At 51.0% G+C, this 22,086-nt stretch overlaps 1 protein-coding gene across 11 annotated transcripts in view; it reads left to right on the top strand.

Annotated features, from left to right (window-relative positions):
- The first annotated feature begins 1,681 nt into the window (after window positions 1-1,681).
- The window catches only part of LOC142666589 (microtubule-associated protein tau-like), a 73,994-nt gene continuing 53,589 nt past the window's right edge, over window positions 1,682-22,086 (top strand). For 5 of the 11 annotated variants that reach the window (XM_075846698.1, XM_075846710.1, XM_075846712.1 and 2 more), the window contains exons 1-2: window positions 1,861-1,992; window positions 3,668-3,885. The gene's annotated coding sequence lies outside the window, so the exon portion shown is untranslated. The other 6 variants (XM_075846699.1, XM_075846700.1, XM_075846707.1 and 3 more) reach the window with 6 other exon arrangements.

Below are 22,086 nucleotides of genomic sequence, written 5' to 3' on the forward strand. Positions count from 1 at the left end.
GCATCCATGTGCAGTGCGTGGTTTTCACGCACCCATAGACTTCAATGGGCGCGTAGGTGCGTGAAAAAGCACCAATATAGGACATGCGGTGAGTTTCACGCAGCGGACTCTCGCTGCGTGAAAACTCACGCATGTGTGAACGGCCCCATTGAAATCAATGGGACCGTGTGCTGCGCGTGATTTCCATGCGCAGAACACGGACGTGATTCACGCTCGTGTAAATGGGGCCTTAGGGATTCACTGGCTCTGCTATCTCTATAACTCCTATAGACCTGAGTGCAGAGGGCCACACGGATGGTTCGGTTCCACAGGTGGGATGGGGCCTACCAAATTATTTTGCTCAGTGATCTCCACCGGCATTAATCCGTCTCTAGCAACATGTTTCATATGCACAATTAATGTATATTGAGGTAATAGAGAGCGGCCGCCCTCAGGACCCCCGCTATCAGCCAAAGCAGAGAACTTCTACACAGATCAGCCCTTACTTGGCATACCCAGTTACTGTATACATTGCCCAGATGGCCCATTAATATAAATGTGTGCCGCCGCCATGTAATGGATTACTTCCCCTGGAGAGTCCTGATCCCGCAGCATCCTACAATCAACGGTATGCCGAGGATCGCTCACATAAGAAGCATTGTTCACACTGACGGTTTTCTTTAAGATTTGCTCAGGGCCGAATTATAGGGAAGGGATCTGTGCTGTGTGTGTCTTTGGGCCTCTACACCTTATGGACCCATGGGGCCACCACAATCCACCCTTCCTGATGGTCCTACACAGCCCAGTAGAGTTGGATACGTCTCCATGAACCCCATAGACTTCAGTTGAAAGGGCAACACATGGCGGCTGTGATGAGGGTCAGGTAGGGTTCGGGTCACAGAGGTGAAATTTTCCCAAAAAATGGTTGATCAAGATTAAAACAAAATGGCTGCTTTCTTACATCTGTCCACAAGTTGTGTGTGGTATTGCAGCTTAACTCCATTCACTTCAATGGTGTTGAGTTGCAATACGAGACACAACCTGCAGACAGGTGTGGCGCTGTTTTTGGTTGAGAGCAGCCATGTTTTTTTAATCTTCTTATCAAAGTGAATGGGATAATTTGGACCCATTATGCCGCATTTTATCTTGAAGGGCTTGTCCAGGATTAGAAATACATGGCTGCTTTCTTCTTAAGACAGTGCCACACCTGTCCACAGGTTGTGCGTGGTATTGCAGCTCAACCCCCTTTACATCAACGGAGCTTTCAATACCAGACACAACCCATGGACAGGTGTAGCGCTGGTTTTGGATAAAAGCAGCCATGTTTTTCTACACGTCCTAGGGTCCCACAAAATGGAGGACAAGTATGTTAAGTATGTTTCTAGCGCAATTTTTTTTCAAATGTACGTAGGCTCATTTACATTTATAATAATGCCCCTTAATAATAAATCTGTTGTTTATTACAAAAATGACACAATGAGTAACTTTATCATTTTTTTTGTCCTCTGTGTTTCATGCTTTAGGCAAGGACACACATAATCACACCCTGGGAAAAAAATCTCCCCCATTAGGGTGGGCGCCTCAGACAGATCCCAACACAAAGGATCTGAATGTAGGGGGAGGGATGGAGGCGCCGGCTGCTGCTGATCCTGTCTCCATGGTAACCATCAGCCGCAGCAGCAGGACCAAGATGGCGCGTCACCGCTAGGGGGAGTGGTTACACCAGCGTCCACACATAATCCCGCCCACTACGGGGGCGCGCTTCCTCGGGAGCGGGGCAAAGTGCGACATGTCTGTCGTAAGGTGGTCGGTGTTATTTTTAGACTCAGGGAAGCGCGGCCACGTTTGCTCCCCGCCTGTGTACGGCACAGGACGGTGAGTTGTTATTGTACAGCTGGGGGTGTCCTGTTCTACAGCTGCATTTTGCAACTTTGACTCCACAGCTGCTGTAAAACGAGGTCCACAGGTTGTAAAGCTCTTCCACGGTAACCTTTGGCAACGTACTAGTGTTAGGTAGGTTATAGGGAACTGCAGAGTGGTATGTCCGGTCCTTTATAGGGGGCTGTGGTCCCTAAAATTGTGGGTTTACCAGTCCATCTGTTTTGGATATGCTGGGAGTTGTAGTCCTATAACAGGTGCAGATTACTGGTTTAGTTATCAGCAACCTATGTCACCCAGCTTTCCCAGACTATTGAAAAGCAAATATAATGCAGTGATACAGGCTCTGCCCCTATAGCCTTTCATCACTAGGCAGACTTGCTATTCAGGGTTGTGGCGAAGCTGGGCTATTGCTCCTATAGGAACAGGTGCGGGTTTGCTGGGACTAGTAGTTTAGAGGTCAAGACCTGCACATCCAGTAAGGGCGTGTTCACACACAGCATGTTCATTACTTCTCGCATGCGGTTCCGATGGCCAATCCGCGACAGAAATACTTAGGCTGGGTTCCCACAGTGCAGATTTTGTAAGCCAAAACCAGAATTGGATCCAGGAGAGCGGACCTTTAAGGCCTTTATTTATATATTTCTTCTGTTTTGGTTCCGTTCCTGGTTTTGGCTTAAAAAACGCATGCAAAATCTGCAGCGAATCTGCACTGTGGGAACCCAGCCTTATTGTCCGCTGTGGATCTCTTCTGCCGGGTGGATTTACCATACGTGAATCCCTGACGTGTGAATGTAGCCTCACCGTCTACTTCGCCCATGGTTATCACCCAGCTTTCCCAGACTCCTGGACAGCAAATCTGCCTTGCAATGTAGTATTGTTCCCTACACTCCCATACGGCTGCACAATTTGGAAAATTTGCCTCTGTGGGAAAACTGTTACATTACCCATTGGAAATCTAATGGCGACTATATTTATTATGATACAGAAATGGCTGTAAATAAATGAGAACAATTTGAAGAGGACGATTCAAGGACTTGCTCTCTAAAGGGGGTCACCCGTGTCTGTTTAGTGGGGGATTCCACCAATCCCAATCTATGTTCCTGTTTGAGAGCGTCGTTCTTTTCGCTAATGTCTATAGGAGAATGGGGAGACGAAGCTGGCCTGGTTGTTTCCATTTCTCCCATTGACTATAATGGATTATGCACATGCGTCCACTTCTCCATTGGAAAACGGGAACAGGGATCTGTGGGGGGTCCCAGTAATCGGATGTAATAAATGCCTTTTATTTACATAAGACATTTATTATGTCTCATTACCATGTCAATATAAGTCCGCACTGCGTTGTGTATTGCAGGGTATAACTTTTTTCAGTGTTCTGCAGTCTGTGGTTCTCCAGACGTTGTAGAACTGCAAGTCCCAGCATGCCATGATCGTATAATGCTTTGATGGAATTCTGGAACTTGTATTTTTATAGGTATTGGAGGGCCACAGGCTGCAGGACACTGGTTTATAGAAAGTCACATGGATCCGAGCGCAAAATTAGATGAGAGAGAGAGAGAGAGAGAGAGAGAGAGAGAGAGTGTGGGGGGGGAGAGGGATAGATATGAGAGATAGGGATAGATAGAGAAGGGAGAGAGAGATATGAGAGAATTTATCAATGGTCTGGAAGTTTTTCGTCTCCCTCCTGGTGTTGAACTACGACTCCTAGCATGCCTTGTTATGCTGGGAGTTAGTTTCACATCAGCTTCATGTTGCAGACCATGTATAATGATGGAGCTAGAGCCTGTCTTCTCCCTCCTCCTTGCAGGTATCCAGCTGTCCGGTAATCCCTTGCACTAGCTCATCCTCCTTTGCTCTCCTTTCCCCCCGGTCACTAGTGACAGCCGCTCCTCCCACCTCTCCTCACGTGACCCAGCTCTCCTGACAGCTCCCGTGCTCGTCCCCGCCGCTCGTCCTCGCTCCTCCAGCTCTGCGGACCAAGGAGACAGCAGCCCCGGCCAGCAGCGCCAGGATATCACCGGCCAGGTACCGAGCACCTAACGTATAGTACTGTGCATACATCTCCATTGTACCTTATTATAATCCCGTGATGTCAGCGCTGCATCATTATGTATATAGGACTGTACATGTGTCTATATACTGGCCGTGTATGATGTCACCTATGGACACGATCAAGAAGAATAAATTATAATTCTATTGTTTGTCTATGTATGTATATATATTTGTATCCTTTTATATATAGAAATGTATCAAGTGTATGTACACTATAAATACAATGTCATTGTAACATCTATCTCATATCTATCCATCTCATATCTATCCATCTCATATCTATCCATCTCATATCTATCTATCTATCTATCTATCTATCTATCTATCTATCTATCTATCTATCTATCTATCTATCTATCTATCTATCTATCTATCTATCTATCTATCTATCTATCCTGTAATCTAGACTATAAACGCTATACCTACATATACCATTTTGAATTTCACCATTTGACAGGCAGGTGGGGACCAGAACAAAGAGGGTTGATCCCTGGAGTATCTCCCCCTAGCTGCATTATTTTAAAGAAGTCCTTCTGACACATCCATTAACCCCTCCTCTGCCATAGACTTGACCTGGCACTGAACAAGTTAAGTGCAATGGATAAAGGTGACAGAGCGTATAGAGCTGCTGGCACATGCTGGGGTGAGGTGTGGCAGAGCCATCCTTCTATTGCATCCTATTGACAGGAGGGGGCTTCTCCCTTGCACATACTATTACATCCAGTGCATTGTCTGCACATTTGCTGCTATGGGAGTGACCGGGGTCTCAATAGAAAAATAATCCCAGACACCAGATATTCACGTGTAAGTATGTCTGGTCTGTAGCTCGCCTCCAGCATGCAGTAAAATCTGTGTTTTCGAATATTAGCGGGGGTGGGGTGCTTTAGATTCTGCCATCCATGCCTGTCTGTATCCCCTCATTCCTGGGCTCATTGAGATGCAGGGATATACCTGGCAGCTAGACCAGGGTGGCATGATCCTGATTAATGTAGTACAGCTCTCAATATGGATAGGTGGCTTCTGTGCAGATCTGACATCAGTGATGAGCATGGCTCCTGTGGGGCGTTGGCATGGTCTCTGTGCAGTAGGTAGGGCACAGGAATTTTACATCGAGCTGTGCATTAGGTAATGTGCCATATGCTTCCTTTGGGGACATTTGTCCACCTCCCTGCTTTTTTTTTTCCCCCCCTCCACGCTTGCTGTAATGGTTTACATGCACGCTGGTTACACCACCGTTCAGTGCCAAGATGTTTTTTTTAACCCCCTTGTTGCCAAATCACGACTACTGGCACATTATGCAAACAATGGTGGTTTGGCGGTGGCTGGCGCGTATCATGGTGTGTTTTTTTTTTTTAACGTTATTTTCTCATTATATGGTGCTTGGACACACCCACTTGCAGCGCAGCGCAGTCCTCCACACTTTGCAGATGTTCCTCCATCCCTCTCGCACACCAGCCCCGGCTGCGCCCTCCCTGGCTCTGTCAATCCCGGCTTTTGTTTCTCTCCCAGCCCCAAAACGCTCGGTACACAGAGCCCCCTCCATCACATCTGTTGGTAGTTTACTCTCCCAAACCATTTAGTGTTTTGTTCCTCCCTCCCCCTCCTCGAGAATACACAAGGGGACAGTCTGTGCCTCCGCTCTTGTCCCTGGCTTTGGCAATGCTTATCTTTTTTTTTTTGCCTCTTTGTGTAGCAGAGCGGACGGATCATTTAATAATAGGTTTTATATCCGTGTTATCAAAGCATCCGATTTACTGTGGGCATGACCATGAAATACAACATGGTAATTTGTAGCGGAGATCGAGGAAATATGTCAAATTGTCATGGAAATAGGAATGTAAAAAAAAATAATGATACATTTTATTCGATATTTGCTCTTAATAATATTTCATTGTATCATGGAGGCCCGCTGTCCTATATTCCATGCCTCGATTATGTGTCTGGAGTGATTTTCCCATAACGCACCTGTGCATTGTGTCATTTTTAGCAGTCTATTGTTCTGCCCATGCTTCGGGCAGCCATTCGTCCTTTTTTACACGTGCAATGTCCTATATTTCTGTTTTTTCCTGTAGGATATTATAAGAATTTGTATAAAGGGTAATGAATGTTAGTGATGCGTGCTACCAGTGGTGTAGCTATAGGGGGTGCCGAGGTCCTGGTGACCGAGGGGGGAGGGGAAGAAGACTGGCGGCAGTTCTATTAACAGGCAGTGCAGAGGTGTGATAACGGATCATTGCGCTATGATGTAGTACGAGACATAGTCAGTATAATATATAGATGAAACGGCTTGGTTTTCAGGGCTTGCTAACATTTATTTATTATTTTTAGACCGTGCCGTGCCCTATTGGTCAAGGTTTTGCTGCGGTTTTATGGCCACGTCTTATTACGTGTGGTACCACAAAGTGTTTTTTCATAGGAACAGTACAAAAAACGTTTACCTAAAACTATCCAGCATTAGGTATATGAGAGATCTAGATATGACATACATGGATCCTATTACTCAGAAGTTGGGTGTTAAACGGCCTTTATAAATCGGACCCAACACTCATTCATTTCGGATGGAAAATAGTCTGGTTTTTGTTATCGTGATGAAACACAGACAATGTTTACAAGGATCGTCTGAAAGGGGCCTTATGCCATCTCGCTGGGCGTGTAATGCAATAAAATTCCTTTTAATTAAAAAAAATTCCAATAATTTGGCACTCATTTCTCGCACATGGAATGCCACCAAACTGTAAGGCTGTAGTAATAAGGATGGGGATATGGGGGTCTCCAGCGCTGGACATAGATTAACACACAAGGCCTCTTGTAGGAAGGCTTGCCCATAGCAACCAATCAGATTCCAGCTTTCATGTTTCCAGTACAGGTTGGAAAATGGAAACCGCAATCTGATTGGTCCACAACTTTTTCTCTTAATGCGGGAGGATTATTACCACGGTATATGGGTGGTTAACTAGTCGGTTCAGTAGACCATTGTGGCTACGGTCAGTGTCCGCACAGGTTAGTAATACAGTATTGATAGTATTTACCCATTACTGTCTATAGTGTATGGACTAGGCCTCGTTTCCATGGAGATGAAAGTCTTAGGCCTAGTGTATTAGTGCTGGAGGACCCCAAAAGAGAATTACAAAAAAACATTTAAGACATTAGAAATCATGTGTTATTTACAAGGTTTCTAGCGGGTTTTTTCCGCAATTGAGAATAATCAAAGTAGCACGGGAGACTTTTGTATGCGGTGCAGCCCGATCTCCGGAAAAATTGGAACAAAATTGAAATTAGAGCGAGACAAAAATGTGTGTAGCCCCAGCCAAATATATCAATAAGGATAAGAAATTATAAGGGGAAAAAATGAACACCACACAGCTGTGAGACCACTCAAAAGGCCTTAGGCCTCATGCACACGACCGTAGCCGTGTGCACGGCCGTGATTTTCGGGTCGGCCGGCTGCGGACTGTCAGCCGCAGGCCGCCCGCAAATCGCGGGACATGCACATTGTTTTCAATGAGCCCGGACCGCAGAACCGGGCCGTAATAAGACATGCCCGTACTTTCTGCGGTCCGGGCTCCCGGGCCGTGCAAGGACCGCAAAAACTACGGTTGTGTGCATGGCCCCATAGAAAAGAATGGGGCCGCAATTCTCCCGTGGATTTTCGGGGGAATTGTGGCCGCAAAAACACCGTTGTGTGCATGGGGCCTTAGGCTGGAATCGCACGTCCGGCCAAAATGTGTTTTTTTTTTTTTGCTGCGTTTTTTTGAAAAATTGCAAAGAAGAAAACATTTTTTGGACCGCACCGTGTGAACCCAGCCTTAAAGGATTGGTCTCTTTATGACAACCCCTGTTCATATGCCCTATTAGGGCATATAGACATCATAATGGAGGGTTCCCGGCTTAGCCAGAGCAGAGCGCCGCTACGAACAGTGATCTCTGGCGGACTGGTCCCACCCCTGTATTGCAAAGAAGAATCCAGCAGGGGACAGATAATGTTCCTGTGTAAATTTTGCTAGAAATGCTCGTTTGCCCTACAGTCTCCCGAATAAGTGCTGCAGACAACCCCTTCAACTCAATTAGTTTCCTGACCATTTTCAAGATCTCTGCATACTGTCAGCGGATAAAAAAAAATTGTCTATGTACATCAAGAGTCTGATAATGTGTCCTGATTATGTCCAATTCACATAGGTTTACATAAAACTGGAAAACCCCATTAAGTGACAAATTCAACTCTGTTAATGATTGGAGGTAAGAATCAATAATGACGGTGCAGCCAGGGCACGGAAACCCATTGTCTGGCCCATGGCAGCCAATCAGGTTCCATCAACCTTTTTGGATGTAGGTGAAATGACTGGACGGTTGTAATCCATGTAGAGCGGCTGATCGGGCTTTCTCTTCATATTGTAGGTTATGTCTTTGTGCTGCTATCTCTTTGACTGACGTTCGCTGACCCTGCGGTCTAGGCAAGAAGAAAAGTGGTGGGGGTCTTGAATGTAGGAATTGGAAATCCTATTTTATTGTAATTGATTATTATATTTAGAGACCTTTATTGGTTGAGGTTTGCAGGTCCGTGTCTTCCCATAGTGGTCAATGTCTGTCTAGGGGCATGGCCTACACTCAGTTTCTTGGCTCTAAATTCCAATATCGAAGTAGCCGATTGGCCTAGATACTTGGGCCTAATTTTTTGAGTTTCCTGTTGGTGTCTATGAAAGTCCTTATTGTCGGGTTACTGAAAAATGGGCATATGGGCTCCTGCAATGGTCTGCTAGGCTGATAATGGACATCTATACATGGCTATATTTGAAGCTTGCATTTGTCACTCAGTAAATGTTCAAGGACATGTCTTCTCTACATGCAATTGATATCGTATTGCACAGTGACCCGAATTAATAATGAAATGCCTGTGGAGGCCACTTACTGCTGCCCTAATTTTCCAAGCCCTAATATATTATGTATGATTGATCTCACTGGACACGGGACTGGTGGGATCCATTATAACTACCTCATTGCTTTAGTGGTGTACTGTAAGAGATTGAAATCTATAAGATGTCTATACAGTTCTAAACGGGTCAGGGAGATGGATGGTTAACGGAATATATCCACCAGGTGGCGCACAGTGAGGGTATCGCTGGTATCCTTGCCTCAGACAAGCAGGGCACGTTGCGCTAACCGGGGGACATATTCACCTGTTGGCTGAATGCAAATAATACATTCAATTTCTTTACATGCGAGTATTTTATTGCAGACTTTACTGGATTCCGGAGAATACTGGGCAGTCAAATTGTGAATATAACAATATTTAAAGGGATTGTCCACGCAGGCTCAACTGATGACCTATCCACAGGATAGGTCATCATTATATATTTGGTGAGGCTCTGAAACCGGACCCGCACCGATCAGCTTTTCCAGCTACCTCCGGCACCGGATGTCCATGCCGGAAGCAGATGGCTCCGGTCACGGAATAGCGGCCGGGCATGGCTGCTATACAGTAGTTGGAGCCATCTGCTAAAGGCTCCGAATACTGCATACCCTGCATAACAGCCGGAGCAGCTGATTGGTGCAGCTGCTGTGGGGCCCATAGAGAATTGGGGCTCCAGATGAACTTGTCTCAATCCTGCTTTCCAATGGTTATCAAGTACATAAGTAAGGCTCCCCACTTTCTTTTTTTTTTTTTTTTTTTTTACAGGCTCTGCAACATTAGCAAAAGAGGAACCAGCCATACTCCCCTGACTCCTACAAATAATAGAAAGGGGGTAAGGGGCAAACGGGTATAAAAACCTTCATACCCTATATTCGTGTAAATTGGTGCCAGAAGGTTGGCCATGTTTTTTGATTTTTGTAATACGGCCCCCTGTACACAACTGGACATAGCTTGAAGTATTCGAACTTTGATGCAAAATCTGTACCCCCTCCCCCCCCCCCCAACCAACCATCACGTCATACATAGCACTACAGTGCTCTTATGTGGACAAAGGGGCATTTGGACCCCCTCTGCACCTTATAGCTAAACCAACGGTTTAGAGTTGAAGAGTAGCATGTGGTCAATACCATTGACCAAAAATGAGGACATGAAGCTTTTTTTCATGAATTCTGTCTATCCCTGAAATATGTTGCAGGCAAATTGCATCCTGGCACTGCACCAAGCCTTCTGTTTTGTATTACCATATTACTTTTGGGAATACATAATTTCCATTATGTATATTAGAGTTCCCGGTGGGCGCTTGAGTTTTTTTTGGCTTCTGTAATCTTTTGTGTGATAAGCTCTAACAAAGTTAGCGTCTAAAAGTTTATCTTACCTGGAGATTCCTGCTGCGGAGTGTGGTCTTTTGTCATCGGAGTATCTTAGTTGACTGTCACCCCCAGAAAGAACGTGGGAATAGAGTTGTCGTGCGACACCTTATTAAAATGCTCTACATTCTATATCATTGTGTGTACTTCTCTCCTGGGCCTTGTAGAGCCTGTCGTTGTTTGGAATGGCAGCACGGTGATGTCTGACAACCCACTTCCCACACTCCTGCAGCAGTCAAGACTGGGAGCCAGCTATGGCAAATATGGGCGGGAGATATTTCTAGCACTTGGGTTAAAACGAAGTCTTGAATTAAGCGCCAACGTGGCAAACCCAGTTTCTAGTTGTGCCACACAAGGGCACTCAAGCCACCAGCTGTCATCTGCAGACTACATTTTTGGAGATAATCCGATGGATTTTGAGTCATATCTGGATATTTATCACATGATTTCACCAGATTTGATGTGGGTCGTTTCCGACATTGCCCGGCAAGTCAACCTATTCAGGTGTAAAAAGGTTACATAGAAAACCCAATCTGCTCTGGAGGCAGATTACGTGGCACTTCAATCCCAAACGTGTAGCATACTGGCACGGTTTACTGAGAGAGGTACCCTGGGGTCACACACTGGATTAGAAATGCTGCTATAATCTTCTGCTTAACCAATCAGGTTGGCATTCATTTGTTTTCTGAGCAAGAGGAGGACAAGGAAGGACGATAAGATACCGGGGGAATAGCTGGGGCGGCTAGCATTTGCCCTGGATACCGGGCAGGGAGGGCAACAATCTTGGCGAATATAAACCCTAATGGCCACAATACGAGCCCGATATGTGACATGTTCCCGTGGCTCGGCTTTACAAATATTGTTTGGCAGGCCATCAAATTCTGAGTACTTGCCCTGCAATTCCATCAAATGCCCCTATAAAGAAAGCAGAGATCATAGCTAGTTCTGTTTGGCGAATTTGCTGATTTTCTATTATTCTTAATCCGCATTCAGTACATTTTTTAATATTCATTTTGCCCATCAAACATTTTATCGGATCACAATAGCTGCAAGGAAAACTCCAGTTTTCCTTATGCAAATGTCTACATGATATCCTATGGCAAATAAATGGCCATGGACAGAGAAGCGAGAAGAGCACAGTGTGATTTATGTGGAAGGATTAATTGCTTTATTATATATTAATTAGACTAATTTTAGTCCTAAAAATGCTGTCGGTGACTGATGGACGTCTCTGACCTTCGCCGCACAGCTTGTGCTTTATAGTTTCTGTCATTTTATTCTCATCAGTTCTCGGGCTGTAGATTATGGCTTTATCCATTGTGTTAGAAGATCCCGTAATAGACGTTATGTCATATTTGTAGTGACAGACTAAAGTGGAGTAATATATACTGAAGAACGTCGCCACCTAAAATTAAAATATCACCAGTAAATATAAGGGCTTATGCACACGGTCGTATTACGACTTCATACAAACTTTGAGTAGTGTGGCGCAGTAATACGGCACCCAAAGCATGAATTTAACAGAGATTTTTTTTTATACATGCTCCATTGGGCGCGAATTATGTTCAGAGTCAAGTAAATGAGGCTGAGCTGCAATACCACACACAACCATGAGCAAGAACGGCGCTGTTTCTGAAGGGAAAATTACATTTGCTGCAGTTTTTTGCTGTAAGGATGTAGAGATTCTTATTTGGCCCACTTCACCCTTGATGGATTGTGTGTGAACGAGACCTTACTGTAGAGGTTTCCTATACACAGGAGAATGCTGCATATACTGTAATGCTTTATCAGCACACTTCATAGGCCCCGGCAAGTTACGCCATATATCGTGCTATTAGCCGGAGGTTGTGAATGTTGACGCACCTCCGGGAAGTGAGCAGATCCCTCCTGAGGCTTGTCCTCTGATATTAAATATTAATATATGGGATTTAACAAGAAATATTAAAACCGGGAGGGTTAAAAGTGAGAGGGATTCTAAAAAAAAAAAGGGGTCATAAATTCGGCTAATATTAATAATAAAATCATGAAAACATGAAAAATTAAAGCAATTCAATAATTAGGACTGTGTAAATGGCAGGCATCCAGTGCGCTTTAATTTTTTGGGGTTTTTTCACACTGTTCACACTAGTGTTTTCCTCCTCATTATTCTGTTCTGCAATGCTCCGAGTGGACAATACTTCCATAATATATTAATGATTCTGTTCGATCAGATACTGGAGAAGATTTATCAAAAATGGTGCAAAGGAAAAGGGGAGCAGTTGCCCATGGCAACCAATCTGTTTTTACCTCTCAATTTTCAGAGGCTCTTTCGAATATGAAAGCAGCAACCTAATTGGTTGCCATGGGAAACTAGTCTGCTTTTCCTTTGCACTAATTATGATATTGCCCCCACTAGGCCTTGTTTCAAAACTGTCTAACCTAAAACTGGCCTTGTTGCCCATAGCAACCGATCACAGTGCAACTTTCATTTTTCCAGAGCAGTTAAAGAAATGAAAGCAGCTCTCTCATTGGTTGCTATGGGCAACAAAACCAGTTTTATGTTCTGGAGACCTGTACACTAGAGGCCCCTGGATACTGCGGACCCAGGCAGAATTTATATGGATGATAGACTCTCAGGACATCATTGTTCAAAACGGAAAAAAGCACCTTGATGCCCATAGCAACCAATCACTGTGCAGCTTTCATTTTTTCAGAGCTGTTTCAGATGTGAAAGCTGAGCTCTGATTGGTTGCTATGGGTAACAAGTCTAACTACTTTATTAGGCAGTTTTGACTATATTTTTTACAATATTTTGGCATCTGTATTATGGACGTAATACTTGGATATCCTGCGGTGCTTATTATTGTAAAACCGAACGACAATTTAAGTTCTGTTCGGTATAATTGCAGGATGGCCTTATTATGTGGCCTTACTGTGATTCTGGAAGGATGCCTATATCTATTCCCCAGCTGTGGGCCTGGCCATATATCTCTTGCATGGACTGTATACATGTCCTCATTTGTATAACAGCAGAGCTTGTGTGATTTATGTATCCGGCTCATTCAAAGAAAACACATTATGGAAATGAGGATCCATTAGTAAACCTTCACTAATGTCTTACAAACGATCGAAACATCCCGACATACTAACCTCTCAAGACGACTTGTAGATGAGTTAACGCTGACCCTGCAATGCCGCAAAGTCCGGTAGATGGTTTTGTACCAAACCTGGGACTGTATTATATTATATATTCTACTGTATAAATATGGAGGTCATATACTCATTGGGGCACACATTAAGCTGAATTGCGCTATGTGTTCCATGAGTCCATGAGTCCATCCAACAGGAATACGCCCTCCGATAGAGATCAGTAGCAGCAAACTGGAGTCTATGGTTGCTCTATAAAATCACATCTTTGGCCAAATATCAGAACTTCGCTCATCTTTTACCATCACTGTGTGCTCTTTTTCTGTCAATCAATTATGCTCTTACAGCAGCTGCCACACAGTATGCCCCCCCACAGTATGCCCTCCTCACAGTATGCCCTCCCCACAGTATGCCCCCCCACAGTATGCCCTCCTCACAGTATGCCCCCCATAACTGCCCTCCTCACAGTATGCCCCCCATAACTGCCCTCCCCACAGTATGCCCCCCATAACTGCCCTCCCCACAGTATGCCCCCCATAACTGCCCTCCCCACAGTATGCCCCCCATGACTGCCCTCCCCACAGTATGCCCCCATGACTGCCCTCCCCGCGGTATAACGCCCCCATGACTGCCCTCCCCGCGGTATAACGCCCCCATGACTGCCCTCCCCGCGGTATAACGCCCCCATGACTGCCCTCCCCGCGGTATAACGCCCCCATGACTGCCCTCCCCGCGGTATAACGCCCCCATGACTGCCCTCCCCGCGGTATAACGCCCCCATGACTGCCCTCCCCGCGGTATAACGCCCCCATGACTGCCCTCCCCGCGGTATAACGCCCCCATGACTGCCCTCCCCGCGGTATAACGCCCCCATGACTGCCCTCCCCGCGGTATAACGCCCCCATGACTGCCCTCCCCGCGGTATAACGCCCCCATGACTGCCCTCCCCGCGGTATAACGCCCCCATGACTGCCCTCCCCGCGGTATAACGCCCCCATGACTGCCCTCCCCGCGGTATAACGCCCCCATGACTGCCCTCCCCGCGGTATAACGCCCCCATGACTGCCCTCCCCGCGGTATAACGCCCCCATGACTGCCCTCCCCGCGGTATAACGCCCCCATGACTGCCCTCCCCGCGGTATAACGCCCCCATGACTGCCCTCCCCGCGGTATAACGCCCCCATGACTGCCCTCCCCGCGGTATAACGCCCCCATGACTGCCCTCCCCGCGGTATAACGCCCCCATGACTGCCCTCCCCGCGGTATAACGCCCCCATGACTGCCCTCCCCGCGGTATAACGCCCCCATGACTGCCCTCCCCGCGGTATAACGCCCCCATGACTGCCCTCCCCGCGGTATAACGCCCCCATGACTGCCCTCCCCGCGGTATAACGCCCCCATGACTGCCCTCCCCGCGGTATAACGCCCCCATGACTGCCCTCCCCGCGGTATAACGCCCCCATGACTGCCCTCCCCGCGGTATAACGCCCACATGACTGCCCTCCCCGCGGTATAACGCCCCCATGACTGCCCTCCCCGCGGTATAACGCCCCCATGACTGCCCTCCCCGCGGTATAACGCCCCCATGACTGCCCTCCCCGCGGTATAACGCCCCCATGACTGCCCTCCCCGCGGTATAACGCCCCCATGACTGCCCTCCCCGCGGTATAACGCCCCCATGACTGCCCTCCCCGCGGTATAACGCCCCCATGACTGCCCTCCCCGCGGTATAACGCCCCCATGACTGCCCTCCCCGCGGTATAACGCCCCCATGACTGCCATGGGGGCGTTCCACCGCGGGGAGGGCAGTCATGGGGGCGTTCCACCGCGGGGAGGGCAGCCATGGTGGCGTTCCACCGCGGGGTGGGCAGACATGGGGGCGTTCCACCGCGGGGAGGGCAGCCATGGGGGCGTTCCACCGCGGGGAGGGCAGCCATGGGGGCGTTCCACCGCGGGGAGGGCAGCCATGGGGGCGTTCCACCGCGGGGAGGGCAGCCATGGGGGCGTTCCACCGCGGGGAGGGCAGCCATGGGGGCGTTCCACCGCGGGGAGGGCAGCCATGGGGGCGTTCCACCGCGGGGAGGGCAGCCATGGGGGCGTTCCACCGCGGGGAGGGCAGCCATGGGGGCGTTCCACCGCGGGGAGGGCAGCCATGGGGGCGTTCCACCGCGGGGAGGGCAGCCATGGGGGCGTTCCACCGCGGGGAGGGCAGCCATGGGGGCGTTCCACCGCGGGGAGGGCAGCCATGGGGGCGTTCCACCGCGGGGAGGGCAGCCATGGGGGCGTTCCACCGCGGGGAGGGCAGTCATGGGGGCGTTCCACCGCGGGGAGGGCAGTCATGGGGGCGTTCTACCGCGGGGAGGGCGTTCTACCCCCATGGCTGCCCTCCCCGCGGTAGAACGCCCCCCATGGCTGCCCTCCCCGCGGTAGAACGCCCCCCATGGCTGCCCTCCCCGCGGTAGAACGCCCCCCATGGCTGCCCTCCCCGCGGTAGAACGCCCCCCATGGCTGCCCTCCCCGCGGTAGAACGCCCCCCATGGCTGCCCTCCCCGCGGTAGAACGCCCCCCATGGCTGCCTTCCCCGCGGTAGAACGCCCCCCATGGCTGCCCTCCCCGCGGTAGAACGCCCCCCATGGCTGCCCTCCCCGCGGTAGAACGCCCCCCATGGCTGCCCTCCCCGCGGTAGAACGCCCCCCATGGCTGCCCTCCCCGCGGTAGAACGCCCCCCATGGCTGCCCTCCCCGCGGTAGAACGCCCCCCATGGCTGCCCTCCCCGCGGTAGAACGCCCCCCATGGCTGCCCTCCCCGCGGTTCGAACGCCCCCCATGGCTGCCCTCCCCGCGGTAGAACGCCCCCCATGGCTGCCCTCCCCGCGGTAGAACGCCCCCCATGGCTGCCCTCCCCGCGGCATAACGCCCCCCATGGCTGCCCTCCCCGCGGCATAACGCCCCCCATGGCTGCCCTCCCCGCGGCATAACGCCCCCCATGGCTGCCCTCCCCGCGGCATAACGCCCCCCATGGCTGCCCACGCCACGCGGCATAACTCCCCCCATGGCTGCCCTCCACGCCACGCGGCATAACTCCCCCCATGGCTGCCCTCCACGCCACGCGGCATAACGCCTCCCATGGCTGCCCTCCACGCCACGCGGCATAACGCCTCCCATGGCTGCCCTCCACGCCACGCGGCATAACGCCTCCCATGGCTGCCCTCCACGCCACGCGGCATAACGCCTCCCATGGCTGCCCTCCACGCCACGCGGCATAACGCCTCCCATGGCTGCCCTCCACGCCACGCGGCATAACGCCTCCCATGGCTGCCCTCCACGCCACGCGGCATAACGCCTCCCATGGCTGCCCTCCACGCCACGCGGCATAACGCCTCCCATGGCTGCCCTCCACGCCACGCGGCATAACGCCTCCCATGGCTGCCCTCCACGCCACGCGGCATAACGCCTCCCATGGCTGCCCTCCACGCCACGCGGCATAACGCCTCCCATGGCTGCCCTCCACGCCACGCGGCATAACGCCTCCCATGGCTGCCCTCCACGCCACGCGGCATAACGCCTCCCATGGCTGCCCTCCACGCCACGCGGCATAACGCCTCCCATGGCTGCCCTCCACGCCACGCGGCATAACGCCTCCCATGGCTGCCCTCCACGCCACGCGGCATAACGCCTCCCATGGCTGCCCTCCACGCCACGCGGCATAACGCCTCCCATGGCTGCCCTCCACGCCACGCGGCATAACGCCTCCCATGGCTGCCCTCCACGCCACGCGGCATAACGCCTCCCATGGCTGCCCTCCACGCCACGCGGCATAACGCCTCCCATGGCTGCCCTCCACGCCACGCGGCATAACGCCTCCCATGGCTGCCCTCCACGCCACGCGGCATAACGCCTCCCATGGCTGCCCTCCACGCCACGCGGCATAACGCCTCCCATGGCTGCCCTCCACGCCACGCGGCATAACGCCTCCCATGGCTGCCCTCCACGCCACGCGGCATAACGCCTCCCATGGCTGCCCTCCACGCCACGCGGCATAACGCCTCCCATGGCTGCCCTCCACGCCACGCGGCATAACGCCTCCCATGGCTGCCCTCCACGCCACGCGGCATAACGCCTCCCATGGCTGCCCTCCACGCCACGCGGCATAACGCCTCCCATGGCTGCCCTCCACGCCACGCGGCATAACGCCTCCCATGGCTGCCCTCCACGCCACGCGGCATAACGCCTCCCATGGCTGCCCTCCACGCCACGCGGCATAACGCCTCCCATGGCTGCCCTCCACGCCACGCGGCATAACGCCTCCCATGGCTGCCCTCCACGCCACGCGGCATAACGCCTCCCATGGCTGCCCTCCACGCCACGCGGCATAACGCCTCCCATGGCTGCCCTCCACGCCACGCGGCATAACGCCTCCCATGGCTGCCCTCCACGCCACGCGGCATAACGCCTCCCATGGCTGCCCTCCACGCCACGCGGCATAACGCCTCCCATGGCTGCCCTCCACGCCACGCGGCATAACGCCTCCCATGGCTGCCCTCCACGCCACGCGGCATAACGCCTCCCATGGCTGCCCTCCACGCCACGCGGCATAACGCCTCCCATGGCTGCCCTCCACGCCACGCGGCATAACGCCTCCCATGGCTGCCCTCCACGCCACGCGGCATAACGCCTCCCATGGCTGCCCTCCACGCCACGCGGCATAACGCCTCCCATGGCTGCCCTCCACGCCACGCGGCATAACGCCTCCCATGGCTGCCCTCCACGCCACGCGGCATAACGCCTCCCATGGCTGCCCTCCACGCCACGCGGCATAACGCCTCCCATGGCTGCCCTCCACGCCACGCGGCATAACGCCTCCCATGGCTGCCCTCCACGCCACGCGGCATAACGCCTCCCATGGCTGCCCTCCACGCCACGCGGCATAACGCCTCCCATGGCTGCCCTCCACGCCACGCGGCATAACGCCTCCCATGGCTGCCCTCCACGCCACGCGGCATAACGCCTCCCATGGCTGCCCTCCACGCCACGCGGCATAACGCCTCCCATGGCTGCCCTCCACGCCACGCGGCATAACGCCTCCCATGGCTGCCCTCCACGCCACGCGGCATAACGCCTCCCATGGCTGCCCTCCACGCCACGCGGCATAACGCCTCCCATGGCTGCCCTCCACGCCACGCGGCATAACGCCTCCCATGGCTGCCCTCCACGCCACGCGGCATAACGCCTCCCATGGCTGCCCTCCACGCCACGCGGCATAACGCCTCCCATGGCTGCCCTCCACGCCACGCGGCATAACGCCTCCCATGGCTGCCCTCCACGCCACGCGGCATAACGCCTCCCATGGCTGCCCTCCACGCCACGCGGCATAACGCCTCCCATGGCTGCCCTCCACGCCACGCGGCATAACGCCTCCCATGGCTGCCCTCCACGCCACGCGGCATAACGCCTCCCATGGCTGCCCTCCACGCCACGCGGCATAACGCCTCCCATGGCTGCCCTCCACGCCACGCGGCATAACGCCTCCCATGGCTGCCCTCCACGCCACGCGGCATAACGCCTCCCATGGCTGCCCTCCACGCCACGCGGCATAACGCCTCCCATGGCTGCCCTCCACGCCACGCGGCATAACGCCTCCCATGGCTGCCCTCCACGCCACGCGGCATAACGCCTCCCATGGCTGCCCTCCACGCCACGCGGCATAACGCCTCCCATGGCTGCCCTCCACGCCACGCGGCATAACGCCTCCCATGGCTGCCCTCCACGCCACGCGGCATAACGCCTCCCATGGCTGCCCTCCACGCCACGCGGCATAACGCCTCCCATGGCTGCCCTCCACGCCACGCGGCATAACGCCTCCCATGGCTGCCCTCCACGCCACGCGGCATAACGCCTCCCATGGCTGCCCTCCACGCCACGCGGCATAACGCCTCCCATGGCTGCCCTCCACGCCACGCGGCATAACGCCTCCCATGGCTGCCCTCCACGCCACGCGGCATAACGCCTCCCATGGCTGCCCTCCACGCCACGCGGCATAACGCCTCCCATGGCTGCCCTCCACGCCACGCGGCATAACGCCTCCCATGGCTGCCCTCCACGCCACGCGGCATAACGCCTCCCATGGCTGCCCTCCACGCCACGCGGCATAACGCCTCCCATGGCTGCCCTCCACGCCACGCGGCATAACGCCTCCCATGGCTGCCCTCCACGCCACGCGGCATAACGCCTCCCATGGCTGCCCTCCACGCCACGCGGCATAACGCCTCCCATAGCTGCCCCCTACACAGTATAAAGTCCCCCATAGCTGCCCCCACCCTGTATAATGCCACCCACAGTAGCCCCCAATAGTGCCTGATTAAAAATAATAATATACATACTAACCCCATTCCAATGACGAGTGGAGGAGATCCCTCCTCCTCTGGTCTGTCCAGCTCGGCGCAAACAGGCGCGATGACGTCACTGCTTCGCGTCCATCGATACATAGTGAATGGTAGAGCAGGGACCTTACGTTCCCCTGCTCTACCATTGGTTTCAACTGTATCTGTGCCCTGAAGGTGCAGATACAGTTTAAACCTGGAGGAAAATGATTGACAAAACTGAAATTTGCAAGATGATGCAGATTAGTTGCGCTGAATTTCGATTCTTTTTCAATGAATTGCCCTGCCCTAGTTGTCACCTTATCATCCTGAATGGAAAATCTGTAGCGATCAATAGATAAGCATAGTTACAGCACCTCTTATGTATTTGCATATCAACGCCTTCTCAATCCAGTGTAAGAGATGCTCTAATTGATGGATTATTATGAGCAGGGGCTCATAAAAATGTTATGCATTAGACTAGTAGGATGCACATCTGGAGCTAATGCCAATTTATTACTCGCTCATCTCATGGTAGACTAATAGTTATTTTTTAAAGATGTACTAATTCAGCTCTGCTACATAATCGTTAAACCCCCCCTTTAATGAAGGCCATAGAGATGATCAGGTGAGTCATGTAACTAAACTGTAAGGTCACATGTTTGACAGCAAGGTGGAGCCAAACAGCTGTCTGTTTCCAAGGGCAACCAGCAGAACTTTGAATGTCTTTCTGTATATGAATAAAGAACATTTTTTTGAATCTGCGCTTAAAAAAATTATGCCTGGGCTCTGATTAGTTTTTTATGGGTAACAATGAAGAACTGAGGAAATGCAGCTTTGTCATATCCATTGACCTCACTGAAATATGAGGTACATTATACCTCGCACCTCACTGATTAGTGGTTTGTGAATTGCTCAGGTATGGGCTGCATACATTTTGGTTCTGCTCACAAAATGATGGCTTAAAGTATGGAATTTTTTATTTGATAACTTAAGGAGGGGCTGTCGCCTTTTCTGACATGTCTGTAGTGAATTTAGTGAATACTTGTATTCTCCATGAAATAACAAATCTGGAACATATTTTCTTAGAACTCTTCATTACGCCGTTCCTCTGTTATTCCTCCTCGTCACTTATGAATAAATTGACAACTGGGTGTTACCATTTACCTTGTCAAAGGGGTGTATAACGACAGTCTTAAACTGTGAGCACTGATGGGACATTGTCAGACTTCATCAACACCCCCCCCCCAACTGGAACCACCCAGTTGTCAACTCATTCGTACATTTCTAGGAGGAATAACAGAGGAAAGTTCTAAGAAAATATTCTCCTGAATTATTTTTATCATGGGGAATGCAATTATTTACTAAAACAGACCAATCAGGAGAGGTGACAGGTCCTCTTTAATATTTTAAAATTGTTAATTTACTGGGTAGTCAATCGCTATATTGATATTGACCATGTCGCCACATTCTAGCTTCACTAGTTGCCTGAAAACTTGTCGGGTCAGCTGTTTTCTGCTGATCTAATGATGGTTTTAGCAACCACTGCAAGGGCCGCATTAAAATGTTTTTGTGTGGTAAATATGCATTTCTAATGATATACAACCTACACTTGTAATAGATGGCAGCGCGGCTCCAGCAGCTTCAGAGAATGATTGACTTCCTAGGACAGACAAGGTGAGTAAGATGATGTCATACCCGTCCTGAGAATGAAATGAAGCTTCATATACAGAGGAGGGAGGCTGGTGCTCCTAGTTATAACACCGGTTCTAATATATATTTCTTTAGTCTAGAAAACCATTTAAAGAGAATGCGTCACCACGCCGGCCTCACATCTCCACATTTTTAAGCCATTTTTTAGTTTCAACATTCTCTGCTGATTTCTTTATATACTAGTGCTTCTAATAATTTATTTCAGGAATTCAATTCAAAAAGTGAAACTCCTATATGACATAGATTCATTACACACACAGTGATCTATTTCCAGCATTTTTTTTCTTTTAATGTTGATTATTATGGCGAACTGTTAATGAAAACCCAAAATTTAGTCTCAGAAAATTAAAATATTATATTAGTCCTATTTCAAAAATGATTTTTAATACCGAAATGTTGGCCTACTGAAAAGTACGTACAGTATCTGCCCTCAATACTTGGTCGGGGCTCCTTTTGCATGAATTACTGCATCAATGCGGCGTGGCATGGAGGCGATCAGCCTGTGGCACTGCTGAGGTGTTATCAATGCGGCGTGGCATGGAGGCGATCGGCTGGATCAGCGCAGCGTCTACCAGGAAATTTTTGAGCACTTCATGCTTCCCTCTGCTGACAAGCTTTATGGAGATGCTGATTTCATTTTCCAGCAGGACTTGGCACCTGCCCACACTGCCAAATGTACCAATACCTGGTTTAATAACCAC

This window comes from Rhinoderma darwinii, chromosome 13 (assembly GCF_050947455.1).
Source record: "Rhinoderma darwinii isolate aRhiDar2 chromosome 13, aRhiDar2.hap1, whole genome shotgun sequence".
NCBI lineage: Eukaryota > Metazoa > Chordata > Amphibia > Anura > Rhinodermatidae > Rhinoderma > Rhinoderma darwinii.